Here is an 18,996-nt window from a genome sequence, read left to right as displayed (position 1 = left end):
CAGCTGACCACAAGGCAGATTGATAGCTAAGCCTTTGCTTGTGTCAAGTAATCATTTTAACTGTATTAAGCATTTTCTGAGTTAAAAGCAGCAAGTATCTCTGTGTCTGTGTGCTGAAAAATCAGCTACAGCAAGAAATAAGATAAGACAGGAAAACCATTGTTCTGGGTACACTGGTTGTGTCCTTGAAAAATATCTACTACTATATAAGGTTTTGCTAACATATTATAATGTTACTGTTACTTAACTTTTAGCTTTAAAAAGTGCTAATTCAGCTTAATAAAAATATGCTGTTACAAAGATTTAAAAAGCACCGCCCAAGTATTGCTTTTTTTGTTAACCATAAAGTCTTGCCTTGTTATAATAAGTATAAAAAATCACCTCACCCTGAGGGGGGGCCATTTTGCCTTTTGCTGGCTTTATGGTCTTTGCTCGAGCAAATAAACAGCTGTCTTTCTTTACCCGCGTTGTCTGTCAATCAAATTACAGCTAGACAACGAACCTTAGGGAGATTTCTCCCACCACACTAGGGCCAGCACCAGTGGGGCTGGGGCAGGTGATTGCCAGCTGGAGTTGGGGTGGGGGGGCTGGTTTGGGTCAGGTTGTGGGAGAGCAACAGCTGGGGTGGGGCAACACAGATGTAGGCAGTGCCAGCTTGGGGCATAACTCTTCTTTTCCCACTCACATGTCCCTGCCTGGCCCAACTGCTGCCAGAGCACAATGGCCATGTGCCCACCCTGTGTCTGTGCTCTCCCAAACCCCACATGCTCCCCTCACATCTAGGATAGTGACTCAAAGCTCAAAAATGGTGGAAAATTGCTACTTTTCAAGTGGATGTGGAAACTCCACCTCCCCTTCAAATCTGAGATTTATATTAATATTTGTGTATTCAAAATGATATAACAACTGTGGTGAGTAAGAGGGAGGCATTCAATAATTTGAGAGATCAGAGGGAAGCCTGAAAAGATTTAGTTTCAGATTATAATAAACTAAGAATTGTAAAAATTCAATACTGGAGAGAGAAGTGAGGCTATCCAAGGGATTTCATTTCAGAGAGGAAAGAGTTAAAGAGAAAATGGCAAGGGTCTAATATTGGTGACTACCATCTCGAGTTATAAAAATGGCCAGTCATCAATGATGACGTAATTTTTCATTTCTCGATGTCTTCGAACCCAGAATGGATGCTCTTCTGAAAGGTGCTTTGGCCAAACTCAAGTTACTGGACTCCCTATAGAAGTGATGGGTAAAATTTAATGGCCTGGGATATACGGAAGATGCAGTCAACTGACTAGATCATCTTAATAGAGACCTGAGAAAAGGCAGATTGTGTCCAAAAATGTGTCTAACCTCTCTCTTAACAGTACAGTTAGTTTAATAAAAGATATCCCCCCCCCCCCCATCTCTAGAAATAATTGGGGTTGTGCTCATTAATGTTTCATAAGGGCACATAAGCAGTAGGGTTGATAGCATCTTGGCATACTTTATTTATACCAACAAAGCAATTCAGCGAACAATTTTGTGCTGTTTTTATTTTGGAAGCATCGGGGCTGTTGCGTCTTGTGTGCCGTGCTGTCGCTGGAGGGCTGGAGGGTGATTGCCCGTGAGTGGTGAGAGATCTCCTGCATGGAAGGCAGGAATGAGCGAGCAAGAACAAAGAGATTCTTGTCTCCCACTTCAGCCATGCTCTGAGGCTGCCTTTCCTGGGCACAGACCCTGGTGGGGGAGCAGTAGTTGCTCAGCCCAGGCTCCAGTGAAGGTAACAGCAGCATCACCTAACAGGCACCGCTAACAGAGCAGCCACACAGGCTGTTCTCTATTATCCCCCCTTCCTGTTTCCCTCCTCCCAGCACCAGCTACAGACACTCTCAGCTGCTCCAACCCCTTCCTGTGTCTCGCAATACCAACTCGGCCTGCAACACTGCCTTGGACAGGGACTTTCTCTGGCTGGTACTTGCCCCCCAGGACAGCCTCAGGCTCTGCCGACACCAGGTGCTGAGCCAGAGACTCCAGGTAATGGGGAGAGACCTCAGGGAAGCACTGGGGACAGGCAGGACGGGGGCTCTTTGCACACACAGGCCATCCGCACCCATCTCTGCTCTCCAGGGGTCTGAGAATCCCAGAGCTGCTTTTAGCACTGGCGGGAGCTGATCCAGATATGGGAGTGTAAATGCTCCAAGTATCCCAGCCAGACAGGAAGGAAGAGAAAAGAAAAGAGTGTGTGGAAACAAGTAGGGAGGGAGGCTGAAAGAGCCAGCCCGCTGCAGGGGAGAATCAGCGCACATGCGCATCCTTCCATAGGCAAATGGGTGTGTGCTATCTCAGATCCCAGGACAGAGCTGAGTTCAGCTTAAACTGGGCTGATCCAGTCCAGGATGCTTCTCTCCCCAGCCCTGTGCTCTCAGGAGTCCTGGCTGGGAAAGACCTACTGGGGGAGCAATTCCTATCTGTTGTGATTGTAACAGCCCCTCTGGGAGCAGAGCAGCAGAGAGCAAATCCTTTCTGATGTGACTGTAATAGCCCCTCCGGGAGCAGAGGAGCTGCGCTGAGCCCCAATCATCCCTCTGGCCCCTTCCGTCCCAAATGTGCCTCACTCCCACCAAGGCTGTTCGTTCCCAGCCTGCAGGAGAGCCCAGGGCAGTGAGGGTTTGGAGAGTGGAGTCAATCCAGTGTTTTACACCCACCTTGAACCAGACCTTTAACTTGGATTTCATGAGGGGCATTTCCTTGTGTGAAGCTGCACTTCAAAGCTGGATTTTGCTTCCGAACACAACACCAGGCTAGGTTCTAGCCCACCCAGGGTTTTTCTCTTCGTTGGCTCTGCAATTTTATTTTGGAGTAGGGCTAAAGTGCCCACCACCTGTCTGGAATTTTTCCAAATCTGGGGGAGGCATATCCTTGAAAAGTCCCAAATTTGAAAGTCTGGTCCCAACACTACTGACCTCTCCCCAAAACATTTCTGAAGAGCAAAGCAGGAGCAGGCTGAGAGGATACAGATGGATGTTGCCTGGCACCACATAAATGCAGCTATGCTGCTTCTGGTTTGGGAGGTACCCCCTGGTGCACAAGCAGTATAGCCATTTCCATAGGGGCATTGCACCCAGGCAAAATTATCTCTACTTATGAGAAGTGCTAATTAGTTATGTCACAGCACCTCTCTAAAGAACTATACTAAACTGAACCAAAAGCAGTGAAGACTACATCTCATTCTGGGCAGCTGAGACTGCATCCTGGATTTTCACCAAAGCTGGTCACTTTACCTGCCTTGGGATGAGTAGCCATCTCTGGGGTGACTCAGAAGAGGAGGCTGCATATGTCACTACAGAGCAATGGTAGCTTTTAGATCTCTAAATCTTTTACAGGGAGTGCAGCACATCCCATAGACCAGGGGTTCTCAACCTTTTTAGATTCAAGGCACCTCCATCAGACTCGAGGCACCCCTCCATAACTTTTGGGAATTGGACAGCTCCTCATTTTAAAAAATTACTTCATACAGTGCTCACTTCCTGGCAGAGGAGCCAGGCAGTGGGGCAGGATAATGGCCAAACAGGGAAGAGCCTGAGCCTGCACTTCCTTGCTTATCTCTTCACCAGCAGACCTCAGAGTACCCTTCAAAGGATCTGGCAGCACCCTGGGTGCCCTGACACTGTGGCTGAGAATTGCTGCCCTAGACACTCCTGGATACGTTCTGATCTGTTTGAATCCCAAGTTGCCTCAGTGTGAAAAGGGGCTAGACTAAAGCCTTGGGATGTTCCTTCTAGCAAAGAGTCGCTGAGGATGCAATATCACCTGGTTTCTTTTCCCCTTAACAGGGTTTTCTGATTCCCAAGCCTGACGAGATCTTTGAATGGAACAAGAGGACAAGCCAAAAGTCCTAGATCTCCAGGGCTCTGAGGAAAGGGAGATCCCAGGAGACCATTGGGCAGGTGAGAGATTGGCAGAACCAGGTGTAGTGTATTTCCCAGAACCTTTCCAGGGAGCATGTTGGCCTGGACTCTGCCATTTCCAATAACAAGTTACGTGTCATGTCCAGTGCCGTCCCTGGAGTCCTTTTTTCTATGCCTGTGGCTGGTCCTGATTCACCAGACAGCGTCATCCCCCAAAATACAGTTTTCAAAATCTAATCTTTCTGCATTGGCTGATGAAACCCCCCCACCATTCCCCATTAAGCTGAATCCTCCCACTGGTGCGCACCAGTCCCAGGCTAACCCCCAGTTCTCCCACCTTCACTGGGCTCAGCTCCCTCATATCCAGCGCATTGGCTTCTCTTGGTGGGTCTCTTCTCTGTGGAAGAAACACTTGCTTTGGATGTATTTTGGTAGCCTGTTGGATGAGGAGTGTCTGACTGTGTGTGCTCCTGGCAGTGGTGCACACAGCTCCATTCCCCATTAGCAGAGTCCCTTGAGACCCCTCCTGCTTTGGAGGGGGCTGGAGGTAGAATCTGGGAACGTTCTCTGGGGCAAACAGCTCACAACTGCACATCTGGCCTGGATCCTTTTTCTTACCGTCTTGGAGAAGGATTTACTTTTTCCCTCTGGAATTAAGCTCCTGGCTTTCCAGCCTCTTCACATCATTTTGCTTGTCCTCCTCCTTTCCCCATTGCCCTCCCCCGGAGGTTCCCTTCCTCCCAGCACAGGCAGTGACTCCTGTCTGGATTCTCCCTCTGCCCCGGCAGGTGAGGGGACAACGAGCGACAACGAGGAGGAGAACCCATGGCAGGAAGGTCCTGAGCACGAGGAACTGGATGGACCAGGGTTGGAAGAAGCTGAAGGGGATGTTTGCCCAGAGCAAAGTGAAGGCTGCGAGAGGGAACAAGGAAGCCATCCAAAGAAGAAACAGGATGACCCCAGTGCCCCACAAGGAGGTTTGGGGAAACACAAGGCCCCCACAACCCCCAAGGGGGCAAGCGCCAGGGGGAAGCCCAACACATGTGAGGCCTGCGGGAAGAGCTTCAGTCTGCGGTCGAACCTGCTGACCCACCAGCGCATCCACCTGGGAGACCGGCCCTACCAGTGCCCCGAGTGTGGGCGCTGCTTCAGCCAGAGCTCACACCTGATCACGCACCAGCGGCTGCACACAGGCGAGCGGCCCTACCGCTGCCGGGACTGTGGGCGCAGCTTCAACGTCAACTCCGACCTCATCAAGCACCAGCGCACCCACACCGGGGAGCGGCCCTACCCCTGCCCCGAGTGCGGGCGGCGCTTCAGCAGCAGCTCCAACCTGACGCGGCACCAGCGCCTGCACACGGGCGAGCGCCCCTACCGCTGCGAGGCCTGCGGGGAGAGCTTCCGCGACTGCTCATCCCTGACCATCCACCAGCGCCTGCACACAGGCGAGCGCCCCTACGTGTGCGCAGACTGTGGCAAGGGCTTCACCGACAGCTCCCTCCTCATCAAGCACCAGCGCACGCACCGCACTGAGAAGTGCTACGACTGCCCCGACTGCGGGAAGAGCTTCTCCACCAGCTCCTACCTCCTGCGGCACCAGCGCACCCACCTGCCCGAGAAGCCCTACCAGTGCCCCGACTGCGGGCGGGGCTACAGCCAGTTCGCCCACCTCACCACCCACCAGCGCGTGCACACGGGGGAGAGGCCCTACATCTGCCCCGACTGCAGCAAGAGCTTCACCACCAGCTCTGCCCTGACCAAGCACAAGAGGATCCACACAGGCGAGCGCCCCTACGTCTGCCCCGATTGCGGCAAGAGCTTCACCCAGAGCTCCAATGTCATCACACACTGGCGGCTCCAGCACGGCAAGTCCCTGTGAGAGCCCCAGGCCACGTCGCTGACCCATCCTGCAGCACCGGCCCCTGGCTGCCCTGCGGGGGAAGGGACAGATGCTGGATTGGTGGCGACCCTCCAGGGACCAGGCCTCCCTTGCTGCTGCCGAGCCCCTCTGCTTTCCACTTGTCTGTATGAGGGAAGGAGAAGCAACCTGCTCATGGGTCCAGCTCCCTGGAGTGATGATTCCCCCTTCCTATCACCACTGCTCTGAACCCAGAGCTCCCAGGGGAGTCCAGAGCTCCCAGTCTCTCTCCCCTCCAGACATGGTCCTGTGGTGACCAGGTTTCCAGGCTTCATGCTTTGTCTGGTCATTGCCCGTCTCACAATAATAAAAGCTGCTTTCCTTAAACTTGTGTGTGCTTTTCTGAAAAGCAGCTGTAGCACTGGTTTCAGCAGACCCACCAGAGCATCTGGGGATTGCAGGTGGCATTCAGTGAATAATGTTTACAGGTGTGTGGAGGGAGGAACATAGGGCCAGATGTCCCAGTGGTGGAAAACAGCAGTGCTGCACTGGAATCAACAAGGCTCCACCAATTTACAGAAGCTGGGGTCTTCGTAATGCTCCAAGCTGGGAGAACACAGCAAATCTATGGTCAAGAGTGCTTGTTTGAATAGTACGTAGGTTCACTTCATCTGTATCCATGCCCCTTGCTGACCACTTTCATCCCATGCAATTGGGAGTTGCTGGCCCCAATGTTCATGGCGATGTATTTCTAAGTTGCCTGTGTGGGTATTCAGCAAAATGCAGCCCTTAATGCATACTCATCCACTCAAGGAGCACAAACAATCCTATGCGACTTATATGATCCATCAGAACTAGGGAGCACATGTCAGTTCAAACACTTAAGTATTTGTAATCAATCCATGGAGCAAAGCTAAAAAAGGGACTCATCAAATAAGCCATAAATCTGATGAGATTGTGATCTACTTTGCTGACATTCCACTAGCCAGGCAATACGCTCACTTCACAGAACAAGTTCCTCATTACAAGCCAGCCACTCATCTCTGTTGAATCCTGAATAGCTTTCCCCTTGCAACACCTCATGACTGATCTTGGCTCTTTCATTTTGAAACAAGGAGTTTTGGGAATTCAGCACTACTGCAGAGCGCTCAGTGATCACAAGGACCCTGCTCTATATGGGATGGCTGGGCCACTCAGAATAAGTGACGTTCAGCACAAATGCAGACAATGATGCACCTGGTAAGGAACACTTTGTGCCAAGTAGGCAGACCGCAGTATGCTGTAGATCCACAGGAGGAAGCCTCGTGGCTCAGCTTGGGCAGCTCGGTGTAAGCGTTCTTTCTGCATAGACAGCCTGAAGCCAGCCCTGGGCTGACCAGGGCACAGTTAACAGCACTGCAGAGACTATTTAGTCAGTGCTGCTGCAGAGTGCTCTGACACCTTGAGAACTGTGTTCATGGCCAGTCAGCCCATCTCCTAGAGGCCAGTACAAGAAAGTGTATACACTGCCCCTCCCCAGTGTTACCAAAACCCCAGGGCTGTTCTAATCTTCAGAGAGCCAAGACTACAGCTTGTCTATGAGCAGATCCTCTTTTGCCAGTTAAGACAGAGTTGAGGGACAATTACAATTCCCTTAATGATTACCCTAAATTAGGATATAATTACACTTTTCAAGGATCCCCCATTCTCTCCTAGCAGGTATGGTATTACTACCACTCAAGTCCGATAAAGAGATGAGACAGGTCTGTAGTCCAACCTTTTATTGCACCCCAAAGCACAACATAAACAATTGTCTCAATGCCTGTCTGGCGACCTGCAACAGCACAATACAGATTCTCACCTATACTGGCTGAGGAGATGACAAGAGTGTGGCTTGCAGACTGGCAGGTCTCTAGCAGTTGCTGAGGTCTCCAAAATACCTGGCTGTCTACAACCTGCATTTATATCTGGCTTATTTTAATAAATATTTTCTGATTGGTGTTGAGTGTTTTTTGTTCCACTGATACTTTGGTGAATGGACCGAACCCATTTTTCTACAGACTTGGAAGATGCCAATTACCTGGGGTTTATGTCCTTGTGAAAATTACAGTTCTGGGAAGAAGTGTTTCCTACCTCTTTCCCCCACCACCTGGGAATTCTCCTTGCCAAGGTCTGTTTCTTTTCCTTTGCTGACCAGGCTATTTGTAACATCTGCAAAGGTCTACTCTGAAACAGGTTTTAGGGCCTTCTGCTTCAGTGACACTTCTGCAATTTAGCATACGCCTCTTGAAAATGGCCAAGGCTGACAACAAGTGGTTTCACTGGGGAACGACGTCTTTCCCTTTGTTTTCCTTTATTCATATCCCAGAGCACCTTGAACTCTCCCTTTCGTTTCTTTTCTATACATAGCATATATTGTGGCTTCATCATATTCAGGTAACAGACATATTATTTCAATAGGATTCTAACTATGTACAAATCAGTTCTTATCAAAAGACAAAACATCAGTTGTTACTTATAACTACAATTAAGCACTTTAAAAAAAAACAGCTATTCACACCTGGCCTAGCCTAATATTAGTAGCCTTGGTAAACAGTCTTATTCTGCTTTCCCATGATACTATTTATGACTTGCATGCAAGCTTATTGATTTTTGATTGTATATCAGTCTAAGTATATTCATAAATCAGGCTTGTGCTAGGTGCATAGTCTTAACCTGTCAGTGTGATCTGTCAGTCACTGATGATGTCTGCAGCCTACACCAGGGTTCAGTCCCACATCCTGATCACTACACTTCATTTCCAATAAAATGTGAGAGAACACAGGACGTACATTCTCAAAAATTGCTTAGCTGAGATCCCTGAGCTGTCTGTATCTAGACAAAAGCTTCCTGAACCCCCTGCAACCAGCAGGCTGCCAAGAGAGCTGTATTTCAAGCACTGAAACAAGGGTGGATCATCCTAGAGAAGGTGTTAGTGAAAATGAAGGGGCTGTGCCAGTCACACAGCCATCATCTCACAGTCTAGGCAGATTGCAGCTGGGTCTCACACTCAGGGGTCATGGGATCAAAAGGAGTCCTGGGCTCTGGAGAAATCCCCACCTGACCAGAGTCCCCAGGATCTGTTTTCAGACAATAGTTTGCTCACTGCCTTCTAGCTCACATATCCCCTACGATGCCCAGTCCCATTACTCCTGTCTCACACTTCCACCTCTTAGTAATCCTATCCCTGCATGAATCTCAAGGAGTCAAGCACACAGGCACTGCAGTCAGGTCCCTCAGCACTGTTGGGCTGGTCACTATGTGTCTACAGCCTGTGCTGGAGGCAGGGGCTGGCCACTGTAATTGATGAGGAATTAATTCATTAACCTCTGTCCTCATTAATCACTGTTTAATCCCTAATTATAAAATCATGGTCAACCAAGAGAGAAAAGTGGAGCCAGAATATTAATAATTCTCATAAGTAGAACGGGGTTCTCTCTCACACTCCCCTTTTTATTCCCAGGGGGCAGAGGCATTGAGTAAGAGCTGAATAAACACAAACTCTTCAATGCCTACTGTGGTTTCAGGGTATCTCCAGGCCTTTCCACAGCTCCAATGGGGATTATGCTTCCTGTACTCTTTGGTGGACTCAGAAACAGCCTCTTCCCATGCAGCCTTAATGCTTTAGATCCATCCCCCTTGTACTGCTACTAGCAAGAGCAAAGGGATGGAAGTGAGAAGCAGCATCCAATGGTTCCCCCAAGCATAGCATAGCTCCTTAATACCACCTAATACCCTCCCTGTTGGGAGGCCACCCTCTCACAGGCAGCTTGGGTCCCCACAAAGAAGGAGTTACCAGTGTAGACATTGTTTTCAGCAGCCTGCAGTGCTTCTGCTCTCCGGGGATGCGTGCATGGGAGAGGTGAGCTGTCAGCGGTTTCTATGGGACTTCCCAGCACCCAGGAATAGCCGTGGCACCAGCCTCATACTCCCTAACACCCAATTCACCCTGCTGCCAGGAGCTTATGTGAATAGAGTGGTGTTGAGCCAGTTCTGGGGAAGATCAGGTCATTTACAGCCCACTGACACTACACAGAGTGGACATCAAATGTGCCCTGGATGCCTAGTAGTAATGATCTCATAATGCGGAAGGGAGAAGCAGGATAAACTCTGGAGTTAAAGCACAGTAGCAGTGCCTGCATTACCTGTGTAGCATCCCCTGCCTCCCTGTAGCATTTGGCATCTCTCAGCTGCTGGAGACTCCTGGCTGTGTACTATTTCTTTCCCCTTTGGGATTCCAGCTTCAGGGCCTCCTCTATCTCAGGTCACAGGCCTCCTTGGGGTCCCCTCCCTGCTCCCACAACAGAACACAGCCCTGTGACCCTACAACTCCCAACCCCGGTATCTTGTTGTTTGTTTTGGAGCACACAGGATTTGGGCTGCACCGCAGTTCTTCTGGATGGTGCGGGCTGTGTGAACAGGAGCAGACACAACAGATTAGACAGAAGTCTCCACCTCCCTCATTTTACTGGGCACTCTCCAAAAAAAGCAGCAGTGGGGTGTAACAAAGGAGTGCCCTATCTGCAAAACCACCTCCCTGTCTTCTTTCATATCTGAAATACATCTTTAAAATTCTCCTTTGCTTACCCATGGACAGGGAATGATAGCTGATTTCATTGTTTCCTTGTGCTGTACCCCTCTGCCTTTTTGAACCTTCCTATTATACTTAGAGGGAAATAGCTGGCTCTGTTAGTCTGAAGTCAGGCTGAAAGTGGGGTAGGGTTGCACCTTAGAGACTGAATCAGAGATGCACGAGCTTTCTCATAAGCTCAGCATCTGCCAAAGTAGGCTGTTGCTCATGAAAGCTTATACATCCCTGATTCAATTAGGGGTGTCAAAAGGCTGGATCCAGTCCACTGGGCACGTCTCATTAACGTGCCTTAGTTACTGTGCATTTAGTTTAGTACTTGCTTAATGAAGTACTAACTTAATGCACTGTAACTAGCGTTACTGCACAGTAGCGCTGGTGCAGTTATTTGGTGATGCTTACTATGCATTAGCCTAATAACACTGCGCAATAGGCTATTAGCATGGTTTTTAACCGCCACGTTACTGTGCAGTGTTATTAGGCTAATGCACAGTAAGCATCTCATGTAGACGCGCCCACGGAGCCCTATCGGCTAGGCCACGGAGCTGCCCGTGGGTCTTGGATTAGCTTCACATGCAGCACACATACTGCATGAGAGGGGTCTGGCATGCACATGGCATGTGTGTGTGTTGCACTGGCACTTGTGTCGGACCAGCCACACGCACTCAATCCAGTGTATGCAGCCCATTTGTGGCCCTGGTCTGGAGCCAGGTCACTCTTCCTGGCTGCGCCCTCATTCAGCCCATGGGGCCTGCTGAGTCGGCCGCCCGGGGCCTACAATGCGCACCTCTACCCCTGCCCGCCTCCACTCGCACAGAGGGCCAGGGTGGAGGAGGGGGAAATCCGCAGCTGTGGCCACCAGAGGGCCCTGGTTAGGGCTCAGGGAAGGGAGGTCTCCGCTGGCTCTGTCCTCTCTGCTCTTTCCTGTAGTTTCCTTTTTCCGGATGTGGGGGCCTGAGCTTCCTGGGTCAGATGCTGCTGCTGAGTCTGTAGCAATACAGGAGCTTGGGCTGGGCAGCTGCTGCTCCGCCAGCGGGGCTGTGATGGGCAGAGACCTCCACTAAAGCCCCCCGGTGCCCAGCCCAGGGGGCACTTTCTCCAGTGGCTGGAACCAGCCCCCTGGCGATACCAGCTCCTGAGCCGAAGACTCCAGGTAATGGAGAGAGACCTGGGGGGAAGCCCTGGGATGGGCAGGACAGGGAGCCTGCACACACCGCCCCTCCGCTCCCCACCTCTGCCCCCTGGTTGCTGCGCGCCCGAGACCTGCTGCCAGTCCTGGCTCCTGGCAGGAGCTGACCCAGCTACAAGACAGCAGTTGTAGCCCTGGCAGTCTCCAGATTCAAGTCATGAGTCACCCCCAAAGAATCATGAGATTGGCCCCAAAAATCATGGCACTTAAAAAAAGATGTGTAAAATCATGGTTTGAGCCTGTCCTTAGTCTTTGAGCTCCCCTGTGCTCCTCCACTAACGTGCGTGTGATAATTTCAGGTTGAAGAGCCAATCTTTACTGCACACTGAAGCGCACATTTTTCCTTGATTGCGGAGATGGAGACTCCACGCCCCGTCTTGTTCATCCTTTGTAGAGAGAACCTGCCTTCCCTTTCCTAATACTGCCTCAGCGCTCTCCCCTTTCAGCTTCCCATCCTTCCCCTCTTGTTTGAGGGCTATAAAACGGAGCAAGAAAATGAACAACAAACATCTACTCAATACAAAGCATTCTCTCTCCATCTGATTTTCCAATTACTTTTCAATAATTATTCATATAAGTTGGAAAGTTTGCTGCATGTAAGAAGGACTTGACATCCAGTCTTCTATACCACAGTGACGAAATTTTATTTGTAATCCTTATATCTTAAATGATCACTTTCACAGTCAAAGCATTTTAAAAGTGATTTCAAACTTTACAATATTTTTGTATAATTTTGATCAACTACATTTGTAAATTATCCAATAATTAGAATAAATGTTGTACTGTTTTGTAAAAAAAATCTCATAATAAGGAATTGTCTAATTATCTAAGGATAACTAGATCTTGTTTAACTATCTGCCCACTAGAGTAGGGTTGTCAACTCTGTTTGAATCTATTCCAGGAGGGTTCATCACATGATGTAATGACATTAATGACTATGTCAGAAAGGCAAATTGCACATTACTATTACATTTTAAAAACCCACTTGACGACTGTACAAATCAGATTCAACATTTAATATCTCCTGGGTGACTCCTGGAAATTTATCTCTAATTCCTGGAGACTCCAGGGCAATCCTGGAGGGTTGGTAACCCTACTCTAGAGCCCCAGCCCCAGCACTTTCAATGTTTAAGAGTTATACAAGAATAGTACCCAACGCTACATCAGAAATCCATTGTGTGTATGCATGTATTGAAGGAAAGACCCTGTCCCCAAAGAATCATGTGAAGGTCTGAAAAAATGATGCCAAGTTAATGTAATTGATACTAGCATAACAAGGTCCAGTGGCTGGAATCTAAACCTGAAATAAGGTGTATTTTTTTAGCAAGAAGGGTAATTAACCCCTTTAACAATTTATTCAGGAATGCACTTACCCATCTGTCAGTGGAAGCTGGCTTCTGGGACTTAGACCCCTTTTGTTATGAGCTGCTACGAGTTAGTTATCTGTCACGTACCAAGGGGCAAGAGCAGGCATCTGGGTAGTTACCAAAGAGCAGGTGAGCCACTATGAATTCCTGCCCTTATTTATCTTGCACGAACTTCCTTGTGTACTAATAATATCTTCAGTAGTATAGGTTGTAGCCGTGTTGGTCTAAGGACATAGGCAGACCTTTGTCTTTGGGTGAATCTGATATCTTTTATTAGACCAACTCAAATAGCTGGAAAAATTCTTCTTAGCAACCTTTCAGGTATAAATACCCTTTGTCAGGCTAAGGAAGCATCTGCAGTTGGTGTGCGCTCTTCCTGGAGGGAATGAATAGAATGAATGAATAAATGAATGAATGGCTTCAGTAAATATTTGTCTGTGTCAGGGCTAAATGTCCACGCTTCGGCATAATGAAGCATGGGGATAGTGGCAAGAAACATTTTTTAGAATGACTCCTTAAAATATTTAGTAAACCATAATCCATTTCATTCCCGTGAACAGGATTTCTGGTTCTATCATCTAAGGTGATCTGGATGGAACAAGAGGAAGATTTGTGTGTCCTGGACCTCCAGGTTTTTGAGGAAGGAGACTCTCCCCTTGGTGCAAGCACAGGTGAGACATTTCAGAATGGCCTTGTGAGCTACCCTAGTTCTGCTTCATCTCAACCAAGCCAAGATTGTCCCCATCTCATGGCAGAGGTCACTCATGCCTGCCCACTCATCCCAACTGACAACCAGCAGGTATTCAGATGGGATATGGAAGCAGATTTGGTTTTCTCTGTCTTCTCTGGGAAGGGGCTTAGGCAGGAAGAACTGAACTGATTTTCCATTCTCTGCAGCAGATAATGTTGTCCTCCCTCTTTCCCAGTTCCCCTCTCTGACGTTCCCCTCTCCCCTGGTACAGCCAGTGACTCCTGTCTGGATTTTCTCTCTGTCCCAGCAGGTGATGGGACAGTCAGTGACAGTGAGGGGGACAACCCTCAGCCAGAAGGTCCTGAGCAAGTGGAACCATGTGGGACAGTACCAGGAAGAGACAAATGGGATGTTTCCCATGGACCTGAGCTGGGAGAGGACTTTGAGAGTCAATGCAGACCAGAAGACCAACAGGAAGAAAGACAGATTGTTCCTGTTCCATGCGGAGGAAGCTACCAGAAGCCTGGAGACATCAGAGGACAGCAGGGTCCACAGGCAGGCGGGAAGCAGAATATCTGCGCAGAGTGTGGAAAACACTTCTCCCGGCGCTCGCACCTTGTCATCCACCAGCGGATCCACACCGGGGAGAAGCCCTACCAGTGCCCTGAGTGCGGCCGCCGCTTCAGCCAGAGCTCCACACTGATCAGCCACCAGCGCACACACACCGGTGAGAAGCCTTACACCTGCCCCGACTGCGGCCGGAGCTTCAGCCAGAGCTCCACACTGCTGACCCACCACCGGCTGCACACGGGGGAAACTCCCTACAAGTGCCTGGACTGCGGACGCAGCTTTAGCCAGAACTCCACCTTCGTCATCCACCAGCGCACCCACACAGGCGAGAAGCCCTACACCTGCCTCGACTGTGGAAAGAGCTTCAGCGTCAGCTCCTACCTCATCACCCACAACCGCATCCACCGGGGCGAGCGCCCGTACAAGTGCCCAGCCTGTGGGAAGGGCTTCATTGACAGCTCCACCTTTGTGCGGCACCAGCGCACGCACACAGCTGAGAAGCCCTACCGCTGCTCTGATTGTGGGAAGAGCTTCAGCCTCAGCTCCTACCTGGTGAAGCACCGGACCCTGCATACAGGCGAGCGGCCCTACCGGTGTACTGAGTGTGGGAAGCATTTTGGTGAGAGCTCAGACCTGCTGCGACACCACCGCACCCACACGGGTGACAGGCCTTTCCAGTGCTCCCAATGTGGGAAGAGCTTTGGTGAGAGCTCCACACTCACCCGGCACCAGAGGACCCACCTAGGCAAGGATGCTCCCATCTACTAGTCAGGGGCACTCAGCTCACCCCCATCCCCTGGGCAAAGAAAAAGCAGGAATCTGCTCAGCCATCTGACTCTGAGGAGGGGGCAGAAAAAAACCCACACTCCTGCCAGCTCCTCCTCATTGTGCCAGTTTTCTCAGTACTTGGTGTCTCAAAGCCCCAGCTCCTGGAGTCCTTTGATCATCACGCAAGAATCTTGGCTTGCACTTAAGAAAAAAAAGAAAAAGTGAGTTTCCAGCGATGGTTGTGGAGGAAACTCATAAAATATGACCTGTAATGGCTCAGAAATCAGCAGGCAAAGAGGAACATGCCCACACATTTATTTTTGTTTTAAGTCTCCAAGATTTTGGTGGGAGGTTCTGACTCATGTATTTTAAACTCTTGGTGTTGGTGATGCTCTTTTACAGTGCCAGAGCTGTTTTCCAAGTCTTGACCCTCAGTTCATTGGCTTTCAAAATAGTTCTGACAACTATGTCTTAAATTAGCAGATGCATATTCACAAAATGAATTATTATACAATTGCTTTTTTAAATGAGAATGTTCTATTTTTTCTGATTAGAATAATGAGTATGTCAAAAAGTTCCTTCAATTGTACAGGTTCAGCTGGAAGAGCTGACACATCCCAAAGACCGTGCTTGAAATTTTAAAGATCCTGCATCTCTAGGAATGATTTTTACTGTCATTGGGAGAGGGGGTTGGCATCAGTGGGTTAACAGAAACCTCGTTTGGCTGTGAGAGCTTTATATGGTTAATCATGGTTTATGACCTGCTTTAACTCACAGCCAGAGACCCTGCTTTAATAACCATTACAAAATGCTTTTGATCCTTTTATTAGCACTTCCTTCATAAGAGCCATTGGGAGAATTATAGAGGGACATATTGAAGACTCTGTCATGCTGTTGCTCTGAAATCAGGATCAGGTGTCTCTGAAATGTTCTCTGGCTCATCTGGAAGTTATTGGGTTGATGCCAGAATCTACTGGATGAGATTTTCTGGCTAGCATGGACTTGAAGATCAGACTGGGTTTTTCTGGCCTTGCCCTCTATTAAGTAAAAAACAGGAAAAAGCATGAGGAAGTAGACAATTAAGACAATATAGGATATTTGGTGGCCCAACTCCCATTTAATTTGAACAGATTGTGGGCCTCAGATCTTATAGGCAGCTCTGAAAATCTAAGCCATAAGGATCTGAAGTTTGAAAAGTAAAGTAAATTTCATTTGAACAGTTTCCTTCATTCCCAGGCCCTTGAATAGTCTTTTATCAGACTAACTATTAGCATTAGATTATAGCCCTGGAAATTCAGGTATAGTCAATAGCAGTTAGGTAGCTTTTGATCACATCTGACCTGTCTTCTCTTATGATAAAACAAAGACACACAAATTCTACTTCACCTGTTTAGGCATCTGAGTGCAATCCTGTTCCACCCTGTTCAAATCCCTGAAATTCATTAATGCGCTTGTTATTGTGACATGGTGTCTTTTTAGCTTTAAAATTGAATCACAAAGCAGCAAGGAAGACGAGGACTCACCCTCCGTTTGTATTAAGATTTTTCAGGGACAAAAGCAGAGTGGTATAGAATCACATTTAGGTACCTAAATCCACTCAAGTGGCTAATAAGTAGAGTAGCATCTGGCCCACAATGTGGGGAAAGACAAAAATTGCCAGTTGTAAGACATTGCAGATTTTCTCTCTCTGCTAGCAACTTAGCTGCTGGGGTATCACAGATACAACAGAACAGCACACAGCGTTATTATTAATGTGACTGTATTTTCGAAATAAAGCAGCCTAGGCAATTGGGACAACTTTTCTCAGGCTCATGAACATCTTATTCAAAGTCAAGCTCCTTTACTTTCTTTTCGTAAGTTGGACTCTACATCCGACTAATCAGCCAGTGGTCCATCTTGCCACCTTTTCTGATTTTAGTATATCTTTTTTGAAAATGGGCAAACAGAATTGAATAAAATATTCCAGGTAAGTTCTCACCAGTATCATGTACACAAAAGCATAACTTGGAGGATGAGTAGGATACCAGCTCTGAGTACCAACTGAGTGGCACTGCAAAGGCAGTGACTGCAGCAGCACGCACAGAGTACTGCTGTAGCTGCAGCAAATGGGGCAGACAGACCATACCACGGCAGCAGCAGCTGGAGACTCTTGAGTCCCCAAAGTAAGACAAGCCCCTTCCCTTCCCCACCACTCTCAGCATCCCCTTGCCTCTAGTACTAAGCAGTTTGACACCCCCTATCCCCTGCTTGGATCTCCCACAGGGTTTGCCCAGGCCATAAAGCCTGCTAGTTATGCCTTTGCTTGTGCACATTGGCAATGTGTACAACTTTGCTTGTGCACATTGAGCTTGGCGGTGCACCCCCTGCAAAAAGCGCCGCCGACACTGCCAGCACCACTTGCAGGCAGTCGCCACTCACCACCCCCAACCTGATCACTGAAAGCCAGTTGGGGCTCGCCACTCCCTCCCCCACTGCTGACACTGCTGCGGCCACCTGCAGGAGCTCCCTGCTCCCCACTGCCACTGCCACCACCTGCGGGTGGTCACTGTGCCCCCCACCCCCACCTCCGTGGGCATGCAGCATTCATGCTTGTGCAATTGCAGTTATACTTTCCTCTGTCTACTGGAAACACTTCACCATCGGAACATACACACATACAACTCTTTGACATAGTGGCAGTCATCTTGTGAGCTAAGTCATCTTAACTAATGTGACTCAAGGTTTCACAGATTTCATAGACATTAGGGCTGGAAGGGATCTCGGAAGATCTTCAAGTTCAGCCCCCTTCCCCGGGGGCAGGGAGTCAGCAGGGTTCATAGGATCCCAGCAAGATAAAGATAATACACCTTGGAGATGTATTATCTTGTGCCGCATTTAAGTTGACTCTGTTCCACATATGTGTGTACACTCTTACAGTTCAGTTGACTTAAAAGAGTTAATTTGGCTTAACTCTCAGAAAGTTAGTATGTGTGTATGCCCTCCTTATGTATCTTAGGATCACGTTTGTTTTTCCTTTGTTTTTTTACAGCCACACAGTATTAAGTGTTTTGAAGTCATCCTGTGATTAACAAGTGCACCTACATCTTTCTCCTTTTCTCCCACACCCAGCTGATAAGCTTGCAGTCTATGGAAGTTCTTGTCACTAGTCCTTGGGTGTTTGACCTTGGATTTGTCAGAATTAAATTTCAGCACATTTCTATTACTCCACTCATCTAGGTCATGCATGTCTCCTATGCTGTCAGAGCTAAGGAGAAAATTTCAGTTATGAAAAATAATGTGGAAGGGGGATAACTTTCATTCATAAAATAAATCTTAAAATGCTTTCTGGGTATAGTATTTCCTGTGTGTATATTTTAACCACTTGAAAGCTTGAAGAGTCTTGGACAGGTAGAGTTGAAGTGTTTCTGCGTGGCTTGACAGGCTGTCTGTCACTGAATCTGTACACTTGTTAACACAGTGGAGCCCTGATCTCAGTTGAGGCTGCCAGATCTACCAAAGTGGAAGCAAGGAGCCCCTGTTGATGAGTAGATGGGCTATTGAGTTATGAAATAGTTTTAGGTATTTTCAGGTCTCTGGTTTCAGTTTTAGAACAAAACTAAGACTCAAGAACATAGGATTCAATGGATGTACAATGGTCCCATGGTGCATAGGAACCCACAGTTATTGAAAGGGTTTGCAGAAATTCCTGCTTGCTGAGCTGGATTGCATTTGGCTTCTACCTTTAGTGCTGGAACACTCCTCTGGTATGCATGTGTAATAGGTCTGTGCAAGGCTTTGGACAGAGCTTCGGATCCACAGAAGCTTTGGACACTTCAGCATCTGAAGCAGCATGTCCAGATCAAAGCACTGGCTTTGTTAGGCCTTCTGAAGTCGTTCGGAGCTTCCAAAGCACTTCAGAAAAGCTTTGGAGCTGCTTCGGAGATCCGGCCATGGGGTATAATGGGGAAACAATGAAACATCTATAACTTTGCTGGTTTTTGTCTGATTTGGATGAAATTTGCCATGATTGTAGTCTCTGCTGAGAGCATGAAGCCTGCCAAGTTTCAAGAAGATCAGTGCAGGG

The 18,996-nt window shown here is 48.4% G+C and overlaps 1 pseudogene; it reads left to right on the top strand.

Moving 5' to 3' along the window:
• The first annotated feature begins 1,883 nt into the window (after positions 1 to 1,883).
• Positions 1,884 to 18,996, top strand: part of LOC102377605 — a 29,873-nt pseudogene continuing 12,760 nt past the window's right edge.

The sequence above is a fragment of the Alligator sinensis genome, unplaced genomic scaffold, assembly GCF_000455745.1.
Source record: "Alligator sinensis unplaced genomic scaffold, ASM45574v1 scaffold1391_1, whole genome shotgun sequence".
Lineage (NCBI taxonomy): Eukaryota > Metazoa > Chordata > Crocodylia > Alligatoridae > Alligator > Alligator sinensis.
This window is presented reverse-complemented; position numbering and strand designations above follow the sequence as displayed.